The sequence below is a fragment of the Macrobrachium rosenbergii genome, chromosome 3 (genome assembly GCF_040412425.1).
Source record: "Macrobrachium rosenbergii isolate ZJJX-2024 chromosome 3, ASM4041242v1, whole genome shotgun sequence".
In the NCBI taxonomy this organism is placed as follows: Eukaryota; Metazoa; Arthropoda; class Malacostraca; order Decapoda; family Palaemonidae; genus Macrobrachium; species Macrobrachium rosenbergii.
The window spans coordinates 61,882,584-61,901,441 of record NC_089743.1 but is presented as its reverse complement, the minus strand read 5'-3'; the positions used below and the strand labels follow the sequence as shown (position 1 = coordinate 61,901,441).

Genomic DNA, 18,858 nt, shown 5'->3' with positions numbered 1-18,858 from the left:
CCCCTTCAGAAGTTCAGCTACTATACGTAATCCTGGTCTGACCTTCTACATAAGGTAAAAACTTATCACGTACATTGTTTGACTTTCTCCTCGACACATCTTGGGACAGCGTGAACCTTGTGCCTCACACATTATACACACACACACACACACACACACACACACACACACACACACATACTGTATATAGGCTACATACATACATACACATATATATGTGTGTATACATATGTACTGTATGTATGCGTGTATATATACTATATATTTATACATATCTCTCTCTCTCTCTCTCTCTCTCTCTCTTCTCTCTCTATATATCTCTATATATATATATATATATATATATATATATATATATATATATATATATATATATATATACACATATGTATATATGCATATATATGTATAAAAATATTATATATACACATATGTGTATGTATATATATACGCATATACATATACCAACGTAATTGTAAGTAAACATCATTCGCTTAGGTGTAACTGAATCGTGGCACAACACAGGGGAGACCACAAATATCCGATTCTACCTTCATTTCCTGGAGGGTCCTTCCCTTAGCTCCCACCTCATCCCACCACACGCTCATCCAATAAATATCCATTAGCTAAGCCTAGAATTTTCCTTTTTCGCCTCTTGCGCCCTATAATATCCCCCTCGTAACGATCGCCGTCCGAAAATGACATCCCTTCAAGCCATGTAGAGGGGAGGCTAAGGAGCAATGAGGTTTGGAGGGAAAGCTGGAAGAAAGACTTGATCTTACATGCACGCACATTCACAGAGAATGGGCTAAAAAGAAACGGCAACACATCCATTTGTGTGGTGTTATACAATTTTCGAGTAAATACTGAGAGAGAGAGAGGAGAGAGAGAGAGAGAGAGAGAGAGAGAGAGAGAGAGAGAGCCTGAGGTATTGACACTCCAAGGGATTTCTTCTGAGGGTAAAGGGGGGAGTTGGTCAGGTTCTTACCCTTCCCCTGAAGGCCTTGGACTTGTATGAGGAGCGTCCTCAGCCGTGAGGTGTGAATGCAACCGCAGGATTACATCGGTGGGGGATTTAAAAAGGGATTTTTGTGCCAAAATGGTCCCAACTTCAGAGAGGCCGCAATGGTCCTTTTGCAAAGCAGTGTTAAGACACGAATTTCGGTGCACAAGTTGGAAGTTCCCCTTTGGGTGTATTTTCCTCAATATTTATTCAACACTCATGACGTGATATATCTGACTTTCTTGATTTCACCACTGACAGTATCGCATATAAGTAGGAAATAAAAACTTTGGATCTTTCCTAGATAGTGACCCCCAAGGGTAAAAATTTTAACCCAGTATATATCCACCTTCGCGGCGTAAACAAAAGACTGTAAATATTATAAAGATAATAACCCCAAAGAAATATTAGTCCTAGATAACGACCCCCGAACTTTGCTGGGGTCACTATCTAGAAAAGATCCAAAACTTTCTCTATATATGCAAATATTACTTCATTATGTTTCACCCTTTCTTTCCCTCTTACCTATTTAATAACATATTGAAACAAAATCTCAACTCCCGGTAAATTAAATCATATATCTAAAATGAGCATACATAAGACTCATTACAATGTCACCGTACTCTCACATACCTATTATTGCACGCACTTCCTGATAACAATACAGGAAGTGCAAATATATTCATTGAATTTTACCCCATGGAGTACTCAACTCTGCCACTATTCGTCAGAAAGACTGGTTCCCTCGTTTTCTAAGACTGGTTCCCTCGTTTTCTAAAACTGGTTCCCTCGTTTTCTAAGAAGTACATATATTTCCTTTCATACAATTCTGTATACACTAAGAGGCCATGCCTTTGTTACAGAAAAAAACTAAAAGTAAGGTACAGGCACATTATTTTATATGAAGTACAAGTATACCACTACCGTCAAAAATGACTGTATATTAAAAGATCCTCCAGACGTTAAGCCCAGACTCTAGGAACTTTTATATATCGTCCCGAAGCTCGGGCCAATGTACGTGCTTTCAATTTGCATATTTGCATAGGGCCACTAGTGTGCTGAGGCCTGGCCTGGGCTGGACGATGCTATCTCTGTTACAAAATAAAGTGGATACTAACTACACACACACACACACATATATATATATGTGTACGTATATATATGTATATATATATTATATATAATTATATACACACACATATGTGTGTGTATAATTATATAAAACATACAGCGAGCATCCTACACGAAATGCGACTGCCGTTGACCTTTGCTGAAGAGGCTTACTCGCTATTTAGGGCATAATTACGTCCTCTACTTAGACGTTCTCAACCTTTTGTTTTTTTACAAACGCTCCTCTCGGGGGATTCGGTGCATTAGTGTCCCAGGCCACCGGAACACACAAAGATGCAAAGGTCCAAGTTGTACTGATTACTACCGCAACTATCGAAGGGATATACTCCCATAGTCTCGAGAGTATGGGGGAAAGGGGGAGAGTGCCGGCTGCAAGCGGTGTTTAATGGAAGAGTCTAATGTCCAGGAAGTGTGACAGTGGTGAGTGGCTCAGGGTTAGTATGAGAGAGCGCAGGGGTTGACGCGTTGCTGATCTTTCTCACACCATTTAAATCTTTCGGGACAACACACTTTTAAATTGTTTTTCAGTGGTGTTCTCTCTCTCTCTCTCTCTCTCTCTCTCTCTCTCTCTCTCTCTCTCTCTCTCTCTCTCTCTCTCTCTCTCTCTCAAACTAAATATTCTTTAACAATTCAAGAACCAATGACATTTTAGATTTTAATTACAAGATTTATTAACCTTTATCCTACTGACCATACTTATTTTTACTCAGATGCCACAATTTTCACTTATTATATTACTATTGTTGTAACTAAGATACACAGAAAATTTCAAACCTCTATCACTATTTGTAATGGAATTACAGCATGTTCCATTTAAGGAACATTGGATGGTTAATGATAATCAAAAGACATTCCCTCATATTTTATTGAGATTAGAGCATACATCATTTGAGTTAGTTTGGGGTGTCCCTATGCAAATATATATATATATATATATATATATATATATATATATATATATAATATATATATATATATATATATAATATATATATATATATATATATATATATATATATATATATATATATATATATATATATATATATATTTTCAAAGATGTGCTCTGAAAATTTTCATAAGAATGAATAGTTTAAATCTGTCAATAGGCATAAAGATTGGGAATTATCATAATTCCTAACATAAAGATTGTTGTTATAATGCTTAGATGCTCTCTCATTTTGTATGTATATATATATGTATATATATATATATATATATATATATATATATATATATATATATATATATATATATACACATACAAAATGAGGAGAGCATCTAAGTATTATAACAATCTTTATGTTAGAATTATAATAATTTCCCAATCTTTTATGCCTATTGACAGATTTCAAACTATTCATTCTTATGAAAATTTTCAGCACGTCTTTCCTCTTTCAGCATGCAAGCGCACATTACACTTTTTACACATATTTTTAGTATTTTTCTTACAAATTTTGCATCTTCCTTGGGATGTTGAAGTCAGGGTATGATTTACTCCATCACAGCGAACATCAACAGGAATTGCGTTAGCACCAGAGGGACACCTGCGTCGTGGTACTAGGCCTTCATAATTTAGTAGACAGAGTGTTACTTGCTTTCTGAATGCTATGTGAGTCAAGTTATCCTTTGTAATTTTGCAATGCACTCTCCAAGAAGCAATTATAGCAATATTTAGTGCATTCAAGAATAGGGCCAATACCGTTTTTTCCCTCTAATCATTGGGCGATACGATGCAGAAAGTCGGTCCATAAGATCCACACCACCCATTCCTTTGTTGTATGAATGGATCAGATGCGGTTGTGAAACTTCTTTTGATCCACCTTTTACTCGCCTCTTCACGGTGTGGACAGGATTGTGAGTTTCCCAGTTGCTTGCAATGCCCACTACAGCATTGTCATTCCATTTTGCAACATATACTTTGCCAGCACAGCGATGATCGAATGAGCCCCTCTCCATCTTCTGTAAGGCTTTTGTGGTCACAAGAGCTTTTGCTGCTCCAGCACTGCGATTATCTCTTAGTGTTCCTGTAGCCTTGGCATCAGTTTCTGCCAACTGTACCAATAAATCATAACTGGTAAAAAAGTTATCAAAGTATAGCTGGTGTTTCTCTACATTTGAGTGAGAGAAAATCACATCAACCATTTTAGTAATTACACTCATACCAAGTGGCTGAATCCTTTCCTCTTCCTTTCCTTGGTATAACTTCAGATGGTATGGAAAACCATCATTCCCACAGAGGCACCAGATCTTGTACCCAAACCAAATAGGTTTCCCTCTTATAAACATCTTGGTACTATGGCGACCATAATAAGGCACCATTGATTCATCCACACTAAGTAATTGGTGAAATACAGATGCTTCTTAGTGAAACATCCGTGTGTATTTGAAGACGTTGTTCCCTTTGCAGCAGATGGCAGATTGCCGCCAATACAGTTCTATAAGCAAGGACCATAAAGCCAAGAAAATGCACTAAACATACCACTGATCAAGGATTCTGAAAACATGCAATGAAAGCCGTTCCTTAGCAAAACTTCAAAAGCCACAAAAACCAGTACTACGTCCGTCCAATGTTCCTCAAATGGAACATAATTTTTTTTCTTGTAATTTTATATATAGAATTAGGAAAATGCTTTTTAGAATATGGCATATTAAAAGAAATCATGTAAGCTAATAAATGATAATAGAAAATAATAATCATCATTCTCACATTTAGAATGAAGTGCACATTTTCAGAACTGGAAAAAAACGCTATTTTTACATTTTTAAAAATTCATGAGAATTACATTTCAAAAAAAATAGGCTGATTATTTCTTTCCACAAGAGAGAATATAACAAATAGGATATAACATGATCAGAAAATAAATTCATCTAGTTGTAATATGGAGTCCGGAATTTTATGTTCCATTTAAGGAACATTGGCATGAAAGAGGTTAATAATTTTTTTTTTTTATTTCTCTAATACAAATTTTTTCTTCCAGGTTCTCGCTATCTTTCCTTCTATGGCTTCCTAAGGCTGCAGCATCGCCATCAGATCACCAACTGAATGATCAGCGCTCGACTCCCGAACGGAAGAGCGGAGAGAAGAGCTCCTCAATTCCAGTTTGTCTCTGTTGCACTTATGCAGTGAATTAGGTACCGAGTTCGTCGATTGTCCTCGGTCGAAGCAGAGAGAGAGAGAGAGAGAGAGAGAGAGAGAGAGAGAGAGAGAGAGAGAGAGAGAGAGAAATAGTTTTCATTATTTTGTTATATTGTATACTGTCAAAACAGGAGGGCCAAGACGAGGTAATCCGGACCCCACCGAGATGAAAGCATTCGTAAGATATTCATTAGACAGCCTCTCTCTCTCTCTCTCTCTCTCTCTCTCTCTCTCTCTCTCTCTCTCTCTCTCTCTCTCCATATAAGCAGTAACCAGTTTAGGAGTATGATTTCGGCTAGACGCCGTTAACTGTCAAGTAAGACAAAGCAAAGCTTTCTCTTTTGCTTGTGCAAAGCAAGACCAGTGAATTCCTGACTGCACTAAACACACGTAATCCTAATACTCCTTTTTAAAGCAAAGCACATTAATCTTTCGTATCTATTTGTTTGTGAGTCTTAGCTATCTGATGGACGATACTAAACAAACACGATGATATTAACGCTATAGGATTAAACTATTCGACCTATTTTATAAGTTTACTTTAGATATAATTATTTACTTTATTTTTTATTTATTTTTTTTATTTTCTGTAACAGGATCACATCCTTGTGACAGTCATTAATCAATATTCCTATTCCATCTCTGCTGCTATCCTTCTTGTACTTCAAACTCTCCTGCACACTATGTTTGAAATATTTTACCATGAACACAAGTTCTGCTATAATTAATTTCCTAAATCCGGTTATTGAAGGAATTAACATAAAGAAAAGATTTATGCTGAAGTTCTTTAAATATCTAACCATTTTTAATCAAAGAATCCATGAAATTGCTTCAATAAACTTAAATAACTAATATCGGTAAGTACCAAGTTGTAAAGATTCATTAACAGAGAATGTCTGGCACGAGGAAATAATTGGCTGAAGAATTGGAAGCAAATGTTTTCCAATCAGTAATCAAGACACGAATGAATGTTCACATTCTCAAAAGAATCACACTTACGGAAACTACAAGACAGAATTCACAATACAGAATATCCTCTTAAAAGCGAGATGTCCCCACACAGAAAACTGCACCTGACAACTACAGAAGTTTGATGTTAGGAAAAAATGATCTTATATAAAATAAGTTTGACCGAAAATTCCTCTTTATAAGCATAGGTATATAAGAATATATATATATATATATATATATATATATATATATATATATATATATATATATATATACATATATATACACATATATATGTACCCCTAATCGTTCGTCCTGCTCAGTTCATCAACGCTAGATTCGGTTAGTACTTGGATGGGGACCACCAAGAAATGAGTTTGGCAAAAAAATTCAAATACCTAGCAACTAAGAGTTTCATCAAAATATATACCATGGGATCATACATAAATATACTAGGTCCATGTTGAATCATTCCCACCCGGCTGAACTGAAACCATTCGTTAGATATCCATGAAATCTCTCTCTCTCTCTCTCTCTCTCTCTCTCTCTCTCTCTCTCTCTCTCTCTCTCTCTCTCTCTCTCTCCAAGGTCAGCTGCTTTCGTGAGCAACTTAGGTAACTGGATGCATCTTTATTTCCAAGAAGTATAGAGAAGTAAGTCTATTCTAGAGATCTTGGGGAGAAAAATAGACGCGAGTGTCCAGTACTCAGTCTAAGTCTATAGCATCAAATCAGTCAAGAATGGACAGGTCAGCCACAAAGAGTGCCAAATTAAGCCTCACCTGCGCATCTACGTCACGGATACCATGGTTGCCCTTGACCGTGGTTCTGTTCAATACCCAAGTTCATTATCTCTCTCTTACAGGTCTTAATGAAAAATAAAGAGAAACGCGTAGAAAATTATTTTTTCGTCATTCAAATGAATTTCTTTCATAATAATAACTAAATGGTAGAGCATTTCTTTTGTTATTTACGAAACGAACCGTAAGGTAAACGATACTCACATTCAACGACGTTTACCTTTCAAATAATTTATTACGTTGAGTTTTCCTTTTTATAAATTCTACCCTACGTCTGATCTTGCCGTCTGATTGGACGGATTATTGAATTCAGGATGTCTAGCCAAGCACTGGACAATTTCAGCCATTCAGTGCTTACGGCAGTCAAAAGAGAGAGTTGGGAGTGACTGGACAGCAAGGCAGTGAAACCCAAAAAGTAAATGAAACAAAGTACAAAAGTATAAAAGTGGAACAGGGAAAGCCCCACAGTTGCACTAGGGGATAACAGAGGTGTTGGGAAAAGCAAGGAAAGTAGGAAACGAGGTGCAGTAAAAGGATAATAAATGAATGCACTTACGGGCCCGAAGAAGGCAGGGAACACCCTCTAGTAATGCTTGACATGCACCACGTAAGGGTGCACTGGGGGCACTCCCCCCACCCCATACTCCGTCTAGGACCTTGCCGTTTAGCAATCTTAAATAAAACCGCGCATCTAAACAGAATGGCCACGACAAGGTCATACTCACTTACAAGGGCTGCAAACATGCGTACAACGCGCTCTCTCTCTCTCTCTCTATCTCTGATCGTACCTGGGAGGCGAGATTTACACCACTTACATCTGCGTGTGTGTGTGTGTGTGTGTGTGTGTGTGTGTGTGTGTGTGTGTGTGTGTGTGTGTGAGAGAGAGAGAGAGAGAGAGAGAGAGAGAGAGAGAGAGAGAGAGAGAGATAAATGAAAAAAGGGGACGCACCTTCCGACCTGATGAAAAATTTACTTCGTTCATCTGGCTAATGGTCCAAGCTATTCATCTAACATTTGGTCTCGGATGTTCCGCCAATATATGAAGTATGCATCTGTCGCTGATCCATAAATTGGATATCTGTCAAATGTGCGTCACAAACTTGAGTATTTTCCCACTAGCCTTTTATCGATGCAATAACCATAAAATTATGACAGTATTATAAATACCAATAACAAACACCAATAATCATAAATACAGCATCCACAGCCAGGAGACTAAATTAAGATACTTAGCATAATTTGATTTGCTATTGGATTTCGCTATAATTTGGTAGACGTGTACAATATGGATCTGACCCCATACTTATCACATTAACCAAGTCTACCCGCTTGATTAAGCCATATTTGATTTTGTCATAATTTCAGGTCCCAAGACTCGTGTATTTCGACAGAGAGACAATGAGGTTCCCAACATGAACAGTAGTTCAAGCAGGACATGAACATTCACTCAAGTTGAAGCATCTCTAAATACGAGGGTCTTTCTCTTCGTCTTCATCCTAACATCATTCAATATCACCCACGATTTCCCCTTACGATTAACGTGCCTTAAAGGTGGGACAAGTTTACCGTTAACTATTACATTATAGAATATTAACTATTACATTATAGAATACGTTTTTGTACGGTAGATAACAGGAGTTACGTAGTATTTGTATTAAAGACTTATAATTTTATTATACATTCAATGAGTAAGATTTATAATAAATTCAAAATACTCATGTATATGCATATTTATGTACAGTATGTATAGTGTGTGTGTGTGTGTGTATGTATATATATATATATATATATATATATATATATATATATATATATATATATATATATATATACACACACACACACACACACAAAAGCACGTGACAAACATTCATGCAAAAAGAATATATCTGTGTGGGTGTGAATTGTAAAGGCCCATAAAAGCCAAAATTCTAACAAGAAAACCATATATTCCGACTCATGTTATTAAATTACAATGTTTACGTGCCCGAGGCCGTCCTTTACTATAACGTCTAACAAAACAGGGGCTAAGAAATATATGATAAGAACTTAGAGGAAACTGTGCCCAAAGAAAACAAGACATCGAAAAGCACCGAAACAGCTAATCTCCGAGAACAAACCTGGACCAAGAAAATTAATGAAAAGCGGATAATTGAAGTCTAGCCTTTGCTTTCAAAAAGAACACGACTCGGGAAATAAAGCCTCGCCGAAAGGAAATAAGAGAATGAAGCCAGCCAATGAAAGGAAGTATGAAGACCACGAGAGAGAACACGGAGGAGGAGGAGGGGGAGTTTAGAATGAATGAATGGTACAATGATAAATACTAGAAACGAGGAAAATAAAACGAAAAATGAAAGGGAACTGGAAAAGATAGCCGAGTGCAAAAAAGCAATATTAATGAGGAAAATGAGAACGAAGGAAAAGACAGAGAGAGAGAGAGAGAGAGAGAGAGAGAGAGAGAGAGAGAGAGAGAGAGAGAGAGAGATGCCTAAATCTCGGAGGTCCATTTCAAGAAGCGAGGGGACGCGATGGGAAGAGGGATGCCGGCTCCAGAGGGGCCATAAACGTGACCTTTGATATTTACCGCCCACCCCTACACGCTCGCTCGCTCCGCTCGCACTCGCTCGCTCTCTCTCTCTCTCTCTCTCTCTCTCTCTCTCTCTCTCTCTCTCTCTCACGTGTGCGGTTCAACTTAACAAAACTCATAAATTACACGATGACTTACGCAGGGGTGAATAAAAAGTAGCTGTCACAGGGGTGGGATATAATACTGACCTTCTAGCAACTTACCGAGAAGCTTCACGGGTGCTGCAAATATTTGGGAAATATGGGAAATATTCCAAAATACACACACACACACATATATATATTACAATATAAAATACGTGATAGTGTGCATTAACAGTATTTAACGCAATATATATTATTTATTATATCGTCTATTACATACAAGGCTTCCTGTCTGTACTACTTATTAACGTGACAACAGCTACCATTAAAATGACTATGTAACTGAAGGATGTTTTCGGTAAAGTACCCTTTGACAACATTATCCAGTAAGGCCGTTTACGTCTATAATTAAAATTTTCTTCTAAATCAACCTTTACATCATGAAAATGAATTTCTTGTTAAAATGTTAAAAAAATAAAGCTTCTAAAAGAAAACAGCAAAATCGGTCGCATTCAACACATCGTTATGACAAGCAGACATCTTAAGCTCTCTATTGCAGTAAGCGTGCAGTCCTATTTTATATCACCGAAGTAAATCTATTATGGTCTCACATATCACTGCAAACTATCCTTCAAACTCTCATAAGGGCGAAGAGTTGGACAAGCTGATGACATGAGTTACCCCAGACCTAAAAAAATAGAATGAGACCCTGCGGAGTGGGGTCTAACCGCTAACTCAGAACGGAGACATGGTCCCGCCCAGGATCCACTCAGTCCCGCCTCATGAAAGAATTTTATACAATTCGGGAGAAGGACTGCAGACGAGAGAAGAATCTATTGTGTGGTGCGGAAAGGTTTCTCTACCCGAGGCTCCCTGCAATATTCACCATTTCTGCCTAACTCAAGAGTCTGCTGTTACTCTCCTTGATATGGAAATTAGTTAGCTACGCACAGACATTCCAACGAACGGCTTCTTCATTGTGGGTCTCAATATTCATCTAAAGGAATGTTAGCTGTTTAAGGAAGGTTTCCTCACTTTTGAATTATTGATTGGACGAACTATTTCCATTAGCCACACAAGAGGAAACATTCCCTTAACAACTAAAAGAGCATATTGACGCATCTAAGAGAGGAAATATTATTCCTATATCCATCTAAAATATATCGCCATGATAACCCATTATGGCATATTCGCTTAACCACCAAAAAGGAAATAAATACAAACACAAAGAGAAATAAAAAAAAATAGAACATTAAGGAAAAATCATCTTTCGAGAGCATCATTATTAATCGAGCGCTTAAGGACGTTGAGCGGAGAATCCTTGCGGTGGAAACAGATTTCCCCAGCAGTAATGAGGTTTCCTCAAAAATCACGTGCGTTTTTCCAATTACGCTACACGCCGGTAACTCCGACGAACACTTCATAAACGAACTTAATAGTAAGACAATGACACTCTCTCTCTCTCTCTCTCTCTCTCTCCCCCCTTTGTGAAATGCTTACACCTACCAAAGGGTTGAAAATGTATTCTCATATGACAATATTCTTTCCCGATGGGTTTTCCATGGTTGCAACAATATTCTCTCTCTCTCTCTCTCTCTCTCTCTCTCTCTCTCTCTCTCTCTCTCTCTCTCTCTCTCTCTCTCTCTGAAAACTCATCGGGAAATCCAGGTCCGACATGTGGCTACGACCAATCATATAGCGCATTACAGGGAGAATAGCAGGAATACAAGGTTGGGGAGGAAAGATGATGAAAGGCAGCAGAGTAATTTGGTTAACTTCCAAATAACGAAGAGGAGGGGAGTGCATTAACTCGAGTAAATTGTGAGACTGCGAAGGGAGAAACATAAGGAACAAACGGCAAGGGTGGAAGGAACTGACACAACAAACGAGAAGGTTGTTCACATAGACGACACGAAACACGATGGAGGAAAATACGAAAAAGATGTTTTCAGTAGAATGAACAGAAATATCTTGAGAATTTATTTCAAGCCTATCGAAATACCCAAAATAGAGGAAAATAACTAATATTTATATTTATGGCGTTACAAATACGAGATATTAAGAAAACCGCACCCAGCCCCTACACCCACAAATGCTCCGCATGGAAAAGGGGCCATGCGCGGTCATGTCTGGAAATTCTGGCAACTCGACTACCTAATGATTGTAGACTTTGTTTCAAAAAAAAATTTAAACATTTGCATGCAACTTAATAGGGTAACGCCAGTCACACACACACACACACACAAAAGCCTACCAAAAATGCCAAAAGCCAATACATTTATTCAAAAGGAATATATTGCAAAAATAACTCCAGACTATTAAACTGATCGCTTGTAGTTTGTTAAACACCAGAGGATAGTCACTGGAAATGGCCGATGAAAAACTGTACTAGCCTACATAAATGCAGATATATACAAACGCTTGCTTGTTACCTAAAATACATGCGTAAAAACTGATGTAAAATTTCAGATCTATATATTTCTGAGTAAATACAGTAATACTTTTTGAAAATGGAAACATGCAATCTGAAAGTATGCCTGCAGTAATAAACGTTCCTTTACCGACACCCAACCAATTTCTCTCACTGCACATTCCGACTGATGAAAACTGTTGAAGAAGACACCATTCCGGGGCGTTCAAAGGTGCACGGCTTAACTCCGCAGTATAGCCTACTCTAGGAAGTTACATTCGAGAAACAGGAATGCCTCACATAACTTCTATTTTTTGTATAAAGTTCTCATGGTTACGGTCACAATATTGCTAACCTGGTTGACATCTGAAAGGGGCTTCATTTGTGAACGATATATAACGAATATGAAGTCCTTTACTCCAAACTTCAAAAGTTACGGCAAAGGTTCAAGTTGTCCACGCAAACTACGGAATCTGACGCCATAATTTCACCTTTTGCCTAATTCTTACAAATGTTATGATAAAACTGTCAGGCCACACAAGCAGACAAATGGACAGAAGGAAAGAGAACCTACTTTCATGAACATCTATGCATGGTGATCCTCTGTGTACCAATTTTGCCTGGAACTGCTTCAACCATGTAAAAACGAGTTCCGAACACAAGATAAAGCGTGACAGACACTGTGGACAGACATGAAAAAAGACAGGCACGACAATACATGATGGTCTATCGTAGTACCATGTTTGACCAGAATCCAATCAATTGAGTAGATGCGACAAGCTAGGCGTGAAAGACAGACAGACAGAGAGAGACAGACAAACCACGGGGAGAAAACGCCAGTACCATCAATTTAGTTGACAGGGGACTAATACCTGAAAATAAAATAAGCGAACATGTACGTCCCAAAACGAGTGGGGCACACAAAATGTAACTAAGCTTGTTTACACAATATACACACACACGAATAATGACAGAGAAAAACGTTGAAATATATAATGAAGAGTGAGGTTAGCACGGCGTTTACGTACAGCAGGTGACTCAGTGTGAGGTGGAGGGGAGGAGGGGGGGGAGATATGTCACGAGGCTTAGCAGGAGATGCAAAGAAACTCTTTCCTCTTAAGGCCCGAGACTGATGCAATGACCACAAGTAGTGTTTGCAATGCTTTGTCACATGATCACTGCATGCACTCCGGTCACGACCTTAGCAGGTGGAATTTCACGCCATTTTTCTTTACTTATGAATGTTCAAGCAGCTCTTACTTGCATCGAAAAGTATCACGTCCAATTTACATTTCCTTGGTGTCTAGATTTCACACTACTTCGTTTTTTTTTTTTTTTTTTGACAAACTATAATAGAATTCAAGCTCGTTCGCTCTCTATCCAATCGTAACGGACTCCTGAAATACTGTCAAAGTATAATTAACCTACCTAATCACTCCTTAATGCCAAAGCCTTAACAAGCATCCCCGTTAGCGCTAATGAAGAGATTTTGGGGATTTAACCTTCGCCCCCCACCTTTTTTTTTTCGTCCACGAGAGGGTTGATGTGGGCCATCGCCCACTCCCATTTTCTTAATAGCAATAATCAAGACCCAGAGAGAATATTATAGGATATTCTACCCATATAACCAAAAAACTCTGAATTGACAGACTTTAACATCGATGACGTAGTTCACTTATTGATTATTGCGCAATCTGTTTCATAAACCATACTATTTAACCTTTCGTCAACATGTTTAAAATGTTTTCAATCATATTTTACTTATATAAAATGGGAATCGTTCATACACACGAAAACATTTAGAATCTTTCCTTTTCATAACAGGACAGGAAACGGGGACTGATCCCAATTACCAGAAACTACGACGTTCCTTTGCAATTAGGACAGAGAAGCCTTTCAAACTGACAGCATCCAGCTCACTTGTTTCGCTCGCCCAAGAATAACTGCAGAAGACTAGATGATTTTTCGGCAGAAAATCATCTGACAATGGCATCACAGAGAGAGAGAGAGAGCAGATGAAATGTAACAGACCAAGTCAAGATTTTATCCTTTTACCCTAAAATATACGGCTTTTTCCTCAAACTAAACTACTTAAAATGCAGTGTCCTCGTGGACTCATGCACAGAGGTTGATCGTAATCACTTGAAAAATTCTAAATATCATATATCATAAATATATGGAAGAATTTACCATAAAAACTAAAATTACGAGATAACAGAAATGTTACTATTTAAAAATAAAACCATGGAAAAAAGTAGACAAAGGGGAATCAAAATTCCAATAAACAAGACAAAAATGGAGCCACAATTCCAAGAAGCAAGACGAAAAAGGAGCCACAATTCCAAGAAAGAAGGCAGAGCGGAGTCACAAATCCAAGAAACAAGGCAGAAGGGAGCCACAATTCCAAGAAACAAGACAGAAGGGAGCCATAATTCCAAGAAACAAGACAAAAAAGGAGTCACAAATCTAAGGAATAAGGCAGAAAGGAGTCATAATTTCAAGAAACAAAACAAAAAGGAGCCGTAATTCCAAGCAACAAGATAAAAAGGAGCCACAACTCCAAGGAATAAGACAAAAAGGAGCCATATCCCAAGAAACAAAACAAAAAGGAGCCACAATTCCAAGATGAGAGAAAAATGAGCCACAATTCCAAGAAACATGACAAACGGGAGCCACAAATTCCTAGAAACAAGAAAAATGGGAGCCAAAATAAAAAAAAACAAGACAAGTAGGTGCCACAATTCACAGAAACAAGACAAAAAGGAGCCATCGTTCTCAAAAGCAAGAAAAAAGGGAGCCACAAGTAGTACCGTACTTCAGAGATGACGGTAACAATTCAATTCCAAGATAAAAAGGGGGAAAACGTCCAAAGGTAAAAAACGAAACGTCGATGCGCACCAATGACCGTCTTTTTTTCCCCATTGTTTTTCTGTTTTTATTCCGCTGGGGACTCTTCCGCAAAGCCTTTCGGCAAAGAAACGGAATACAAAAACACTAAAGGATTATATAGAATTTATAGTAGGCCTACATGAAACGTTCAATGACCTCGAAGAGCTAGCTGTCTACCTCTCTTCTCTCTCTCTTTTCATTTATGGAAAGAGAGAGAGAGAGAGAGAGAGAGAGAGAGAGAGAGAGAGAGAGAGAGAGAGAGAGACGTCCCGAAATTCTCAATACTTCCATTTCGGCTCCAGTACAGCACATTAAATTGTAACAGCATCAAAATTTTCTAGTACAGCACATTAAATTGTAACAGCGTCAATATTTCCATTTCGGCTCTAGTACAGCACATTAAATTGTGCATCAATATTTCCAGCTAGTCAATTAAATTTAACAGCATCAATATTTCCATTTTCTAGTACAGCATTAAATTGTAACAGCGTCAATATTTCCATTTCGGCTCTAGTACAGCACATTAAATTGTAACAGCATCAATATTTCCAGCTAGTCAATAAATTTAACAGCATCAATATTTCCATTTCGGCTCTAGTACAGCACATTAAATTGTAACAGCATCAATATTTCCATTTCGGCTCTAGTACAGCACATTAAATTGTAACAGCATCAATATTTCCCATTTCGGCTCTAGTACAGCACATTAAATTGTAACAGCGTCAATATTTCCATTTCGGCTCTAGTACAGCACATTAAATTGTAACAGCATCAATATTTCCATTTCGGCTCTAGTACAGCACATTAAATTGTAACAGCATCAATATTTCCCATTTCGGCTCTAGTACAGCACATTAAATTGTAACAGCATCAGAGTGGATGAAGGGGATGCTTTCACTGATACAGAAACGCTAGAATGTTGATGTAACTTGCAATGCAGTAAGAGAAAAGTTTCAGCCCCCAATTTACATTTATATTTTTAACCTAAAAAAGGTGATTTACAAAAGCCGAGTAAAATATGTGTGCATAAAAACATAGACTAAGAGGCGAAACGACGCACAAATTCAAATATGACTGACGTTCATACTTTAGTTATACATGACATTTACAACCAACTGATTCGTTCTAAGCCTTCACATATCCCCACAACCCACGCCCAAAGGGTAGTTAACTGATGACGTCACACGCCCATTATTCAACGGATTCAGAAGGATCAAGCTTGGTCGTTAACCATAAAAAAGGCGGGGGAAAGCTGGTAGATTTTAAAGTTGGAATTTTAAAGATCGGCCCATTATTAAATAAAAAAAAACGCAAGGAACTAAATCCCTACGATAAATTGCAAAACAAACCCGTGATAATTTTCCGTTTGGTAAATGGGAGATCATATTCTCTATAGATAACGACCCCAATCTAATATTGGACAATTCACATAGCCCCAATATTTCTCTCTTCAACACTTCTAACACGATTTGCCCTCTCTCTCTCTCTCTCTCTCTCTCTCTCTCTCTCTCTCTCTGGCAGAAAAATATAATACACTGACCCCGCTTTTAACTAAAATAAACCTTGCGCAATGTAAGATTCTACTGAACGTAATGCAAACAAATGGAGGCTCTGTCCAGGAATTATAAGCAATGGCATTCAAGATACTCTTGAAATTCCAAGTTCGAAATATGTTTGTATTACCGAACACTTATTTTAATCGATGTCTTAATCGCGTCTAAATTATATAAAAAAATGTATAAACGAGAAAATGGCCTTCCTTGTCATTTTTGTCTCAAACCGCTGCTTAAATGTTTTCTTTGTACCACCAGTCAAGAGGTCTCACTAGCTTGTTAGTCAAGCTCTGCAAACAATCCCTCTCACCTACTCTAGCGAACACCTCTTTCGACGCTGGATTTTTCACCTCTCGCTTCTGTTTTCATGGCATCTCCTTAATTCTATCATGGTAACAAAAGTTCTATTTCAGTAACATTGTTCAATTCCCAACATCGGTGGCAGGCGCTATATATGGAACAAAGTCGAGGGAAATCCGATCAACCTGGTACTACTGAACAGGCCAACTCTGGAACATTTCCAGTACACACCTTCCGATAATAAATCAAAAACGTTCTACGGTACTTACCCTTCTACGCAACCTCATCAGCATCTATCTAGCGACAGATTCAAGCTTACCTGAAAATAAAATGAAAAAATTCATTAAAATCAAGAATTAAGAGCGGATATTAAAAGTGAAAAAAAAAACTGACATGTATAAAAATGTTTTTTGTGGTATTGTCGTAAAGACTGGAGTCTCAGTAATGGTTCCCACGACATCTTTTACAAACAAACGATCTAATTAGATTATATATATATATATATATATATATATATATATATATATATATATATATATATATAATTAGTATTATATATTATATATATATATATATATATACATATATATATATATATATATATATATATATATATATATATATACATACATATATATATATATATATATATATATATATATATATATATATATATATATAAATATATATATATATATATATATATATATATATATATATATATATATATATATATATTATATCAAGAAAATGAAAAGGAAGAACATTCCATAAACATACTGACAGCATGTATTTATAAAGTGAGAAAGAGGGAGAGAGCCTAAGCTGGACACTGGAAAGTTTATCGTTTTAGCCCAACTTTGAGGAGAGCTGGCACCACCGAGTTACTCGGCATGACTGAATTATACAACAGAGCAGGCAAACGTAACTTTAAACCTTGCAAACAACACAGAGTTAAAGCCCTCGCATTCACTCTTTTCTGTCGCGTTGTAACTTTCCTTCCTGCTACTCCGTCCCTCTCAAGCGTGGCACGGCAGTTCCAGAATTTAACCACCGATAAATTATCAACATTCCGATTCTATTTCTAAGCTTGTGCTACATCATCATTTCAACGGAGGAAGGATTCTGTAATTCTGTAGTAGTACACAAGAATTTTACAAGAATATTTTGTAATAAAATTGTTGTCATTGGTAATTTTCACTGCGTGCCTCCCCCTCTCTCTATATATATATATATATATATATATATATATATATATATATATATATATATATATATATATATATATATATATATATATATATATATATATATATATATATATATATATATATATATATATTAGCGTGGACAATTAACTTAGAATTTCAAGAGATTCATGGTCCTCAACGAAAAACAAACCAGACTAGTTACAGTTCCAAAGGCCCATCTCTTTATGAATGAAGGTGACTAGCTAGCTCTGACGAGCACAAAAGCGAACGTTTTATACATTAAAGCGATATATTTGTTCTAGATACATAAAAGAGAAATCAGGAAATGACATTTTCATTGTGTTAACCTACAAACCTGACACGTTGACGCTATTCTAAGTAAGTTCTGCATCAGGTGTACTTATGGGCGATATTTCAACTTCACTAAAATCACAAATAGTAAGTAGCAAAACAAATACGTTCTGAAAGTAATGGGTAGATTATATATAGTCTCCATCTGGATTCAAGGCTTGAAGTGAAAAAGTGTCCAAAAATTTAAGGAAATCGATAAACTGACAGGTCATCGTGCTATTGGAAAGACATAAATACACAAAACGCACATACTGCGTGTGTGTGTGTGTGAGAGAGAGAGAGAGAGAGAGAGAGAGAGAGAGAGAGAGAGAGAGAGGAAGCCATCACTGACTATTATCAGCAGGAGGCTTTCAAACCGGCGTCCCTTGCGGTAGATACCGTGACAGGTCGGTGGGAAGGAACCCTGGTGTAGAATGATCGAGTATCAGAGGATGGTCACATGCCCAGGCAT

The 18,858-nt window shown here is 37.2% G+C and overlaps 1 protein-coding gene across 13 annotated transcripts in view; it reads right to left on the bottom strand.

Moving 5' to 3' along the window:
- LOC136856291 (uncharacterized) overlaps nucleotides 1–18,858 on the bottom strand; it is a 213,097-nt gene that overhangs the window by 73,176 nt on the left and 121,063 nt on the right. The gene's annotated exons all lie outside the window — the stretch shown is intronic.